Raw genomic sequence first — 9,773 nt, forward strand, 5'->3', positions numbered from 1 at the left:
GCGGTCTTAGCCCGCTTAGCGGCCCATAGCAGAAACAGAAAAAACGCAGAACTCATCAGTTCTGCCCTGGGGTACCCTAACCCCTTAAATCCACCTGCATGCACGAAATAGGTACATATCCAGCCAGCACATGGTATAAACAAGTGGTAAACAACATTAAAACATGTTATTAGCAAGAAATTGGGCATAATCTCTCAAAACCCTTAAACCCCAAAAGTTCCCAAATCGAATCAAAACCCCATTTTCTATCTAGGGACTCACCTTTAGATTGAAGAAGTAGTCGAAACTGAGATGATTGGGGCGAAAATCGGAGCTTGAAGATGATTCTTGGTGCATGCAAGGTTGAAGAATGACAAGTTCCTCTCTCCCTCCTTCTATTTCACGTTCCTCCTTCCTCTCCCTCTCCAAGAATCTGCTTTTGGAACAAGTGAGGGACCAAACAAGCCTTAGAGTTTATGGTGAGCAAAATGTCACAATTGCCCTCTAACTAAATTATAATGCCCATTTTGCCATCTAGTTCTATCTCAACCAACATCATTACTATTTTTCTAAAAAGAATTAAATAGGGTATTACAGTATATCATCAAAACAATTCTTAGGAGTTAAAAATGAAATAAATTTCATTTACGTGTTTTTTATCACCATAAAGTTATATAAGTGGATTTATATATATTTTTAAAATTATGTTTAAAATATGTCAATAATTCATGAAGTTAAAGGCTAATGGCACAGACATACACGGGTAAATGACTATTTAATTATCATAGCTATTAAAACTCATGTTTTTAACTTTTCAACATAAAATCAATTTTTCGTTGCTCAATGCAATTAATCTATTATTAATATATAAAAGTAATAGTACTTGGAAATTCCATTAAAAGCCTTTTGATAAATGAACTGAAACTCAGACTCTAATTTTTTGTTGATTATTTATTTTTCCTAATTCATTATTTTTTGGCTTCAAATTCAAATCTACACGTTAAATGGTTAAACCCTAAAATTTATTTCATCATTGAATGGATACGTTTTCTATGCGTTTGAAAAAATCAATTCCTCCACAACCCAAAAAAATAAAGAAAATTAAAAGGATCATCCTTCTTTTATGTGAGAGGTGCACACATATGCTTGAATGAATCATCCTTCTTTTATGTGAGAGGTGCACACATATGCTTGAATGGATCATTTTTCAAATATATGATCTTTAAACACGTATCTCTTTTAATTAGTTGGTATTGGAGGTTACAATAATTGTTTCCCAATAATACTTCATTGTACATAATATATTTAATTACTTGAATATTATCATCATTACGTTTTTTTTTCACTTTAACTTAACATTATACCAAATATATTTATACCATAATTATTAATTACATAATATTACCCATTAAACTTCTCAAACCAACCGTCAGCTGTTCAAAATTCCAACAAATTAGAACATAAAATAATAATGTTCAAAATTTAATCTCTTTCTTTCTTAATTTTAGTAATTATTATTAGTTATTATTATTAATTATTGAGCTAATTTATTTATTAAAAAATAAATTAGCTTTCAATGGTAACCTACACACGATTTTGATATATCAAATCATAACTTATTATTTTTTAAATGGAAAGACATACTTAAAGTAAATTATTTCTTTCTCATTAATTATTATCCAATTTAATTAGGACATATAAACTTTACCGCGCATCAATAGTAAATTCCATCTTATTAAATAAAATGTAAAAAAATAATATACAATAATTATATCCATATATTTTATTTATTTGTGATACTCTTTTTAAAATATATCTAATATATTAACTATAATTACGAATACTTTTAAACTACCATAAAAATGTAAGATGATATGACAAATATGAACTTATTGATAAAAAAATAATAATTAAAAAGAATCATAATTAAAAGTGATTTTATGAATTTATTTAAAAAGTATCCTGACGGGTACTGTCATACAATCTATTATGTATTATAATATATAAAAACTAAAGTACCTGAAAATTGATAATGCCGTATTAGATTTTTTATTTTATTGAATATTGTTATAATTATAGGAATGAAATAATTATTGTTATAAATATAGTTGTTCCAAGGAATATATTTTATGTATTTAATACAAAAAATTACACATTTTAAAATTGATTACAAAATCAATCACCATTATTATAAAATTAAATAATATTTATTGATTATTATTATTATTAATGTATATGTAACACCCCACACATATTTGTCTAGAATAATATGCATAAAGTATTATATATGGTTCATAAAGACAAAGATTACATAATGTCGCAGCGGAAAGATAGTAATAAAAACATCACAAGCACGAGGTACAAGAGCCGAATGTATCATGGCCAAAATGATAATACATCCAAAATAGTACAATATCCAATAAAGTACTACAAAAGCATAAAAATGCGAACAAAAGATAATATCTAGCATCAACGCCAAAGGACTAGTCCGCCTTGCCTTTGCCACGATCTTGCCTTGAACCACCTGAAAAAGATAGAATTGGAATGGGATGAGATTACTAAATCTCAGTGAGCCCGCCTATCCTATTAGTCCACTCGGATCTAAAAGGTACATGCAAAACAAACGAATCCGCCATGGATTCGGGTAATCCTCACATCCGGTACAAGTACGGAGCAACCAAATGATTTATCCACCATTGGACTCATCACATGCAAACACACAAATATATCACAAACAAGTATGCAAAACCCGTATCCTTATGCGGGGAATCAAGAAGTGTAATAAACCTCGGCTAGATTATGGAATGAACGCACCCTCGATGAGTCCACCCATGCCTAGTGTCAAGGGACTTGTACAAGCTCACTGCAAGATGGTTAGACGAGTCCACAAGCCTAAATGGCCGTACCATGACCTGGCCTAATTGGCGTCATTATCCCGTTAACCTCCTTCACGCTAGTGAGTTACACCGAGTACAAACCGCCACCTTGACGCATGGTCCCACCGGGCGAAAGCCTAGTATTAGTCTACATGACTTTACTAGAGGTGAGTTACAATCACTATGTAATAGCCTACATGGCCACATAGCCCCACCATACCGTGCACACAAAAGTGTCATCGTCAATGAGTATAGGCCCCTCACGGCACTCACGAGAACACTAACACGGTAGCTCAGGTGCGCGACCTCTGATCATAACATCGGACTATTCCACGGACCACATGGTCCAGGATAATACCTTACATCATAGTAAGAAGTATATCCCAACCTAACCCCCGGCCACTTCGATTCAAGCATACGTACACACATCAAGTGTAATATCATAACACAAGCCAATCCGAATGTTCAACCAAAACATTGGACATCAATATAGATTCATACTTATCTCATCAAAAGTATTCGGAATCAAACACAATTGTATAGTCAAGGATTTATGGAATATACTTATCCAACATTATGTATAATATTCCACATAAATAAAATGAATAGGATTATCGGTAATGTGTGTCATAAACACCATTCTCCGGACGTTCATATGCATAATAATAATCAAGGAGGGGTCCGGTTACGTTTAGAATCAGAAACTGCCCTCAGGGGAAGGAAAAATAAAATTCTGCCCAGCACTGGCCGCTTAGCGGCCTGTAAGCGGGCTTTCCAGTGGCGAACCACAATTGTTTCCCCGCTTAGCGGCCTCACGTCCGCTTAGCGGGCTCGCGATTTTTATTTTTTCTTCACAAACAGCATCCTCCGCTCAGCGGGAAGACTGGACCCGCTCAGCGGAACCGCGAATTTCTGGAAAAGTGCCCAGTACCGCTTAGCGGTCTTAGCCCGCTTAGCGGCCCATAGCAGAAACAGAAAAAACGCAGAACTCATCAGTTCTGCCCTGGGGTACCCTAACCCCTTAAATCCACCTGCATGCACGAAATAGGTACATATCCAGCCAGCACATGGTATAAACAAGTGGTAAACAACATTAAAACATGTTATTAGCAAGAAATTGGGCATAATCTCTCAAAACCCTTAAACCCCAAAAGTTCCCAAATCGAATCAAAACCCCATTTTCTATCTAGGGACTCACCTTTAGATGGAAGAAGTAGTCGAAACTGAGATGATTGGGGCGAAAATCAGAGCTTGAAGATGATTCTTGGTGCATGCAAGGTTGAAGAATGACAAGTTCCTCTCTCCCTCCTTCTATTTCACGTTCCTCCTTCCTCTCCCTCTCCAAGAATCTGCTTTTGGAACAAGTGAGGGACCAAACAAGCCTTAGAGTTTATGGTGAGCAAAATGTCACAATTGCCCTCTAACTAAATCATAATGCCCATTTTGCCATCTAGTTCTATCTCAACCAACATCATTACTATTTTTCTAAAAAGAATTAAATAGGGTATTACATTCTCCCCCCCTTAATTAGAATTCGTCCTCGAATTCGAAAACTTACCAGAACAAATGAGGATAGGATTCACGCATCTCTGACTCAAGCTCCCACGTAGCCTCCTCAGGACGCGCTTCGTCCCACAACACTTTCACGAGAGGTATCTCTCTGTTCCTTAGGGACTTGCTAGCATGCTCCAAAATACCGCAAGGTTGGGGATCATAGGAGAGATCTGGTTCTACTTCAACAGAAATCTGGGAGGATGGGGTGAAAAGTGTCAGGCACGAACCTGCGGAGTTGAGACACATGGAACACATCATGCAGACCGGATAACGAAGGTGGCAATGCTAACTGATACGCCACTTCGCCTACCCGACTCAAAATCTGGTAGGGTCCCACATATCTCGGACTAAGCTTACGTGTTCTGAACGGTCCTCCCAATCTTAGCCTCGGGGTAACCTTCAAATACACATGGTCCCCAACATCGAATTCCAAAGGCCTCCTTCGCTTGTCCGCATAACTTTTCTGTCGGTCTTGAGCTCTCTTAAGGTTATCTTGAATCACTTTGACCTTCTCAGTAGTCTCTTGTATAATCTCCGGTCCAAGAATACTCTTTTCTCCCACTTCAGCCCAACACACAGGAGATCAACACCTTCTCCCATATAGAGCCTCGTAGGGAGCCATACCCAAACTGGCATGGTAACTGTTATTATATGCGAACTCTGCTAAGGGTAAATGATCCTTCCAACTCCCACCTTCTTCCAGAATACAAGCTCTTAACATATCTTCTATCGTCTGAATGGTTCTTTCTGTTTGCCCGTCAGTTTGAGGATGATTAGAAGTACTCATATCCAGTCTAGTCCCCATTTCCTTATGGAACGCCTTCCAGAATCTCGAAGTGAACTTTGGATCTCGATCAGACACTATACTGGATGGCACACCATGTAACCGCACAATCTCCGCTATGAAAAGTTTCGCGAGATGTATCACCTTGTGGGTCGTCTTTACAGGCAAAAAGTGAGCAGACTTAGTCAATCTATCCACTATTACCCATATGGAGTCATATCCGCCTCGAGCACGAGGTAACCCCACAATGAAGTCCATAGAGATAGAATCCCACTTCCACACAGGTATCTCTAATGGTTGTAACATCCCACCTGGTCGTTGATGCTCAATCTTAACCTGTTGGCAGATAGGACACCGTGCCACATATTCTGCAATCTCCTTCTTCATTCCTGGCCACCAAAAATCCTTCTTCAAGTCTTGATACATTTTTGTCGATCCAGGATGAATAAAATATCTACTCTTGTGTGCCTCATCGAGAATCAAGCGTTTCAGTTCATCATCATCCGGTATACACATTCTTCCTTTAAATAAAAGGAGTCCATCAGGCGCTCTATTAAAGTCGGGCATATACTCACTTGCTTGTAATTGATCGTCATATACTTGAGTTACTCGAACTCTCTCCCGCAGTTCGTTCTGAATACTCAAGTTACTAATTAGTACACCATTGGGTGTCCAATCGAACTGGAGGTTGAGGTTCCGAAACTTCTCTAGTAATCCATGTTCTAACATCATTAACTCTGCAACCCGAAATTCCTTCCTACTTAAGGCATCCGCTACCTTATTAGCCTTTCCTGGATGGTATTTCAGTTCAAAGTCGAAGTCTTTAAGATACTCCATCCATCTCCTTTGCCGCATGTTCAACTCTTTCTGATCGAAGAGGTACTTCAAGCTTTTATGATCACTGAACATCTCAAAGTGAACTCCATACAAGTAGTGACGCCATACCTTGAGTGTAAAGACTATTGCCGCAAGCTCAAGGTCATGAGTAGGGTAATTCTCTTCATGAGATTTCAATTGTCGAGACGCATAAGCCACGACTTTACCGTCTTGCATCAATACCCCGCCTAAACCTCTCTTAGAAGCATCACAGAACACTTCGTAAGATCGGTCCTGGTCTGGAATCACTAGCACAGGTGCAGTGGTCAACTTCTCCTTAAGTTTCTGAAAACTCTCCTCACATTCGGAGTCCCACTCAAATGCAACCTCCTTCCGGGTGAGTCTTGTCAATGGTAACGCTAATTTAGCGAATCCCATGATAAACCTCCGGTAATAACCTGCCAAACCCAGGAAACTTCTGACTTCTGTCACACTCTTCGGTCGATCCCAATTCACCACCGCTTCTACTTTAGAAGGATCCACTGCCACGCCTCCTCCTGAGATGACGTGACCAAGGAAACTTACTTCGGGTAGCCAAAATTCACACTTACTGAACTTGGCGTACAATTGCTTCTCTCGAAGAGTAGATAACACAATCCGCAAATGCTCTGCATGTTCTTCCGGGGAACGTGAATACACTAAGATGTCATCAATGAAAATCACTACAAACTGATCCAGGTACGGTTGAAAGATTCAATTCATATAATCCATGAAAACCGCCGGAGCATTAGTCACACCAAAAGGCATAACTAAAAACTCGTAATGACCATACCGAGTCCTGAATGCAGTCTTAGGTACATCCGAGCTCTTAACCCGAATCTGATGATATCCTGACCTGAGATCAATCTTCGAGAACACACTGGCTCCTTTCAACTGATCTAGGAGGTCATCAATCCGCGGTAAGGGGTATTTGTTCTTTATAGTGACCTTATTCAGCTGACGATAGTCGATGCACAAACGCATACTCCCATCCTTCTTTTTCACCAATAGAACAGGAGCTCCCCATGGAGAAACACTGGGCCGAATAAAATGCTTAGCTAGAAGCTCTTCCAGCTGGCTCTTCAGTTCTCTGAGTTCAATAGGAGACATCCTATATGGAGTGATAGAAACTGGGGCAGTGCCAGGAATAAGATCAATTGAGAATTCCGCTTCCCTTTCCGGAGGAAGAGAAGTGATATCCTCAGGAAAGACATCAGGATATTCGCACACTACAGGTATTTCCGACAATACCACCCTCACGGAGGATTCCTCGGAAAGAACCAAAAGGAAAGATCTTTCTTGTGAAAAGAGATAATTGACCGCGCTGATCGTACCTTCAATCAACTTGGTAATTGCATCGTCGGAGGATGTTTCTTTAGCAGGAATGAATATGGCTTTTTCCTTGCAACCAATATATACCGAATTAGGAGACAACCAATCCATTCCAAGAATGACATCGAGTCTCTTAAGAGGTAAACAAATTAGATCAATCGGAAAGTCACGACCATTAAAAGATACTGAACAATCCTTACAAATCAGTTGAGCTTCCACTGTATCGTCCGTGGCTGAAGAAATGACCATAGGGTCGGGTAAGGGAGTAACTTCCAAACCAAGTCGGTAAGCACACTCGGTAGAGATAAAAGAATGCGTAGCTCCGCAATCAACTAACACACATAAGGGTTGACTGTTTACATAACAAGTACCTGCGATGAGATTGTTGTTTCCTTTGGCCTTTCTTGCATCTAAGGTATAAACACGACCCGTAGTCTTCTCCTGATCTTTCTTCTTTGGACATAACGGGGATTTGTGACCCGGCTCGCCACATCTGAAACAAGTAATTGGAGTAGGTTCACACTCCCCAGCATGTTTCTTCTTGCACTTGTGACAATAAGGAGGTTGAGCCGATTGGTCGCCATATCCTTGCTTCTTCTTTGGTGGAAAACCACGGGGCTTCAAGTGTTGAGCAGACTTCCCTTGTTCCCTGTAGTTAGTCCTATTCTGGTCCCTCTCTTCTTGCACCCTCTTTAGGCTGTTCTCCGCCACATAACATTGCCTCAAACATTCAGCATAAGTAGTAAACTCCCTCTGGGACACACTATGAGCAATGTCGGCCCTTAAACCCATCAAGAATTGATCAATCTTCCATAACTCATCAGGAGCATAAACAGCCTGTCGTGAGTAATCAGCCATATCTTCAAACTTTTCAGCATACTCGGAAACAGACAAATTGCCTTGCTTGAAATTCTGGAATTCTCTTTCTCTTTGGGTCCGAACACTGTTAGGGAAATACTTCTCCAGAAATGCCGCCTTGAAATGATGCCAGTCCTTAGGGATCTCCTGGGTAGTGAAATAGGTAGACGCAGTATTCCACCACCTAAGAGCTGGTCCTTTCATCTTCTGAGTAGCGAAGATCACCTTCTCTTCTTCGTTACACTGGATTGCCTGGAATATCCTCTCCATACTAGCCAACCAGTCATGAGCTATTACTGGGTCTAAGCCACCTGCAAACTCTGGGGGATCCATTCTGAAGAAAGCACGAAAATCTGGCCCTGCTGGAGCTTGGGGAACAGGAACCGGAGCAGGAGGTTGTTGTCCTTGCATACCCTGCATCATCTGCATCATCATCTGATTCTGCTGTTGCATCTGTTGCATTATCTGCTGCCAAGGTACGCCGGCATTCCCAGCTGCTTGCTCGGTTTCCACATTCCTAGTTCTCGGCCTTCCGGGACCTCTGCGTTGCTCAGCCATCTCCCTGTCTGTCCTACACACGGAATTAAGTTGATCAGGCTCAATGCCATAGGTAAGACACACGGAATCATGTCGGCTATACACATATGAGGCAGAATTGTGTTGCATTATGATGTGTCTTTAGCAAAGCCGAGAATCGACCTGCATTGATACCAACTGTAACACCCCACACATATTTGTCTAGAATAATATGCATAAAGTATTATATATGGTTCATAAAGACAAAGATTACATAATGTCGCAGCGAAAAGATAGTAATAAAAACATCACAAGCACGAGGTACAAGAGCCGAATGTATCATGGCCAAAATGATAATACATCCAAAATAGTACAATATCCAATAAAGTACTACAAAAGCATAAAAATGCGAACAAAAGATAATATCTAGCATCAACGCCAAAGGACTAGTCCGCCTTGCCTTTGCCACGATCTTGCCTTGAACCACCTGAAAAAGATAGAATTGGAATGGGATGAGATTACTAAATCTCAGTGAGCCCGCCTATCCTATTAGTCCACTCGGATCTAAAAGGTACATGCAAAACAAACGAATCCGCCATGGATTCGGGTAATCCTCACATCCGGTACAAGTACGGAGCAACCAAATGATTTATCCACCATTGGACTCATCACATGCAAACACACAAATATATCACAAACAAGTATGCAAAACCCGTATCCTTATGCGGGGAATCAAGAAGTGTAATAAACCTCGGCTAGATTATGGAATGAACGCACCCTCGATGAGTCCACCCATGCCTAGTGTCAAGGGACTTGTACAAGCTCACTGCAAGATGGTTAGACGAGTCCACAAGCCTAAATGGCCGTACCATGACCTGGCCTAATTGGCGTCATTATCCCGTTAACCTCCTTCACGCTAGTGAGTTACACCGAGTACAAACCGCCACCTTGACGCATGGTCCCACCGGGCGAAAGCCTAGTATTAGTCTACATGACTTTACTAGAGGTGAGTTACAATC

At 40.1% G+C, this 9,773-nt stretch overlaps 1 pseudogene; it reads right to left on the reverse strand.

The window, feature by feature from the left end:
• Nucleotides 1-4,409: 4,409 nt before the first annotated feature.
• On the reverse strand, nucleotides 4,410-8,700 carry LOC131649899 (uncharacterized; annotated as a pseudogene).
• Nucleotides 8,701-9,773: the final 1,073 nt, after the last annotated feature.

The sequence above is a fragment of the Vicia villosa genome, linkage group LG2 (genome assembly GCF_029867415.1).
Source record: "Vicia villosa cultivar HV-30 ecotype Madison, WI linkage group LG2, Vvil1.0, whole genome shotgun sequence".
Taxonomy (NCBI): domain Eukaryota; kingdom Viridiplantae; phylum Streptophyta; class Magnoliopsida; order Fabales; family Fabaceae; genus Vicia; species Vicia villosa.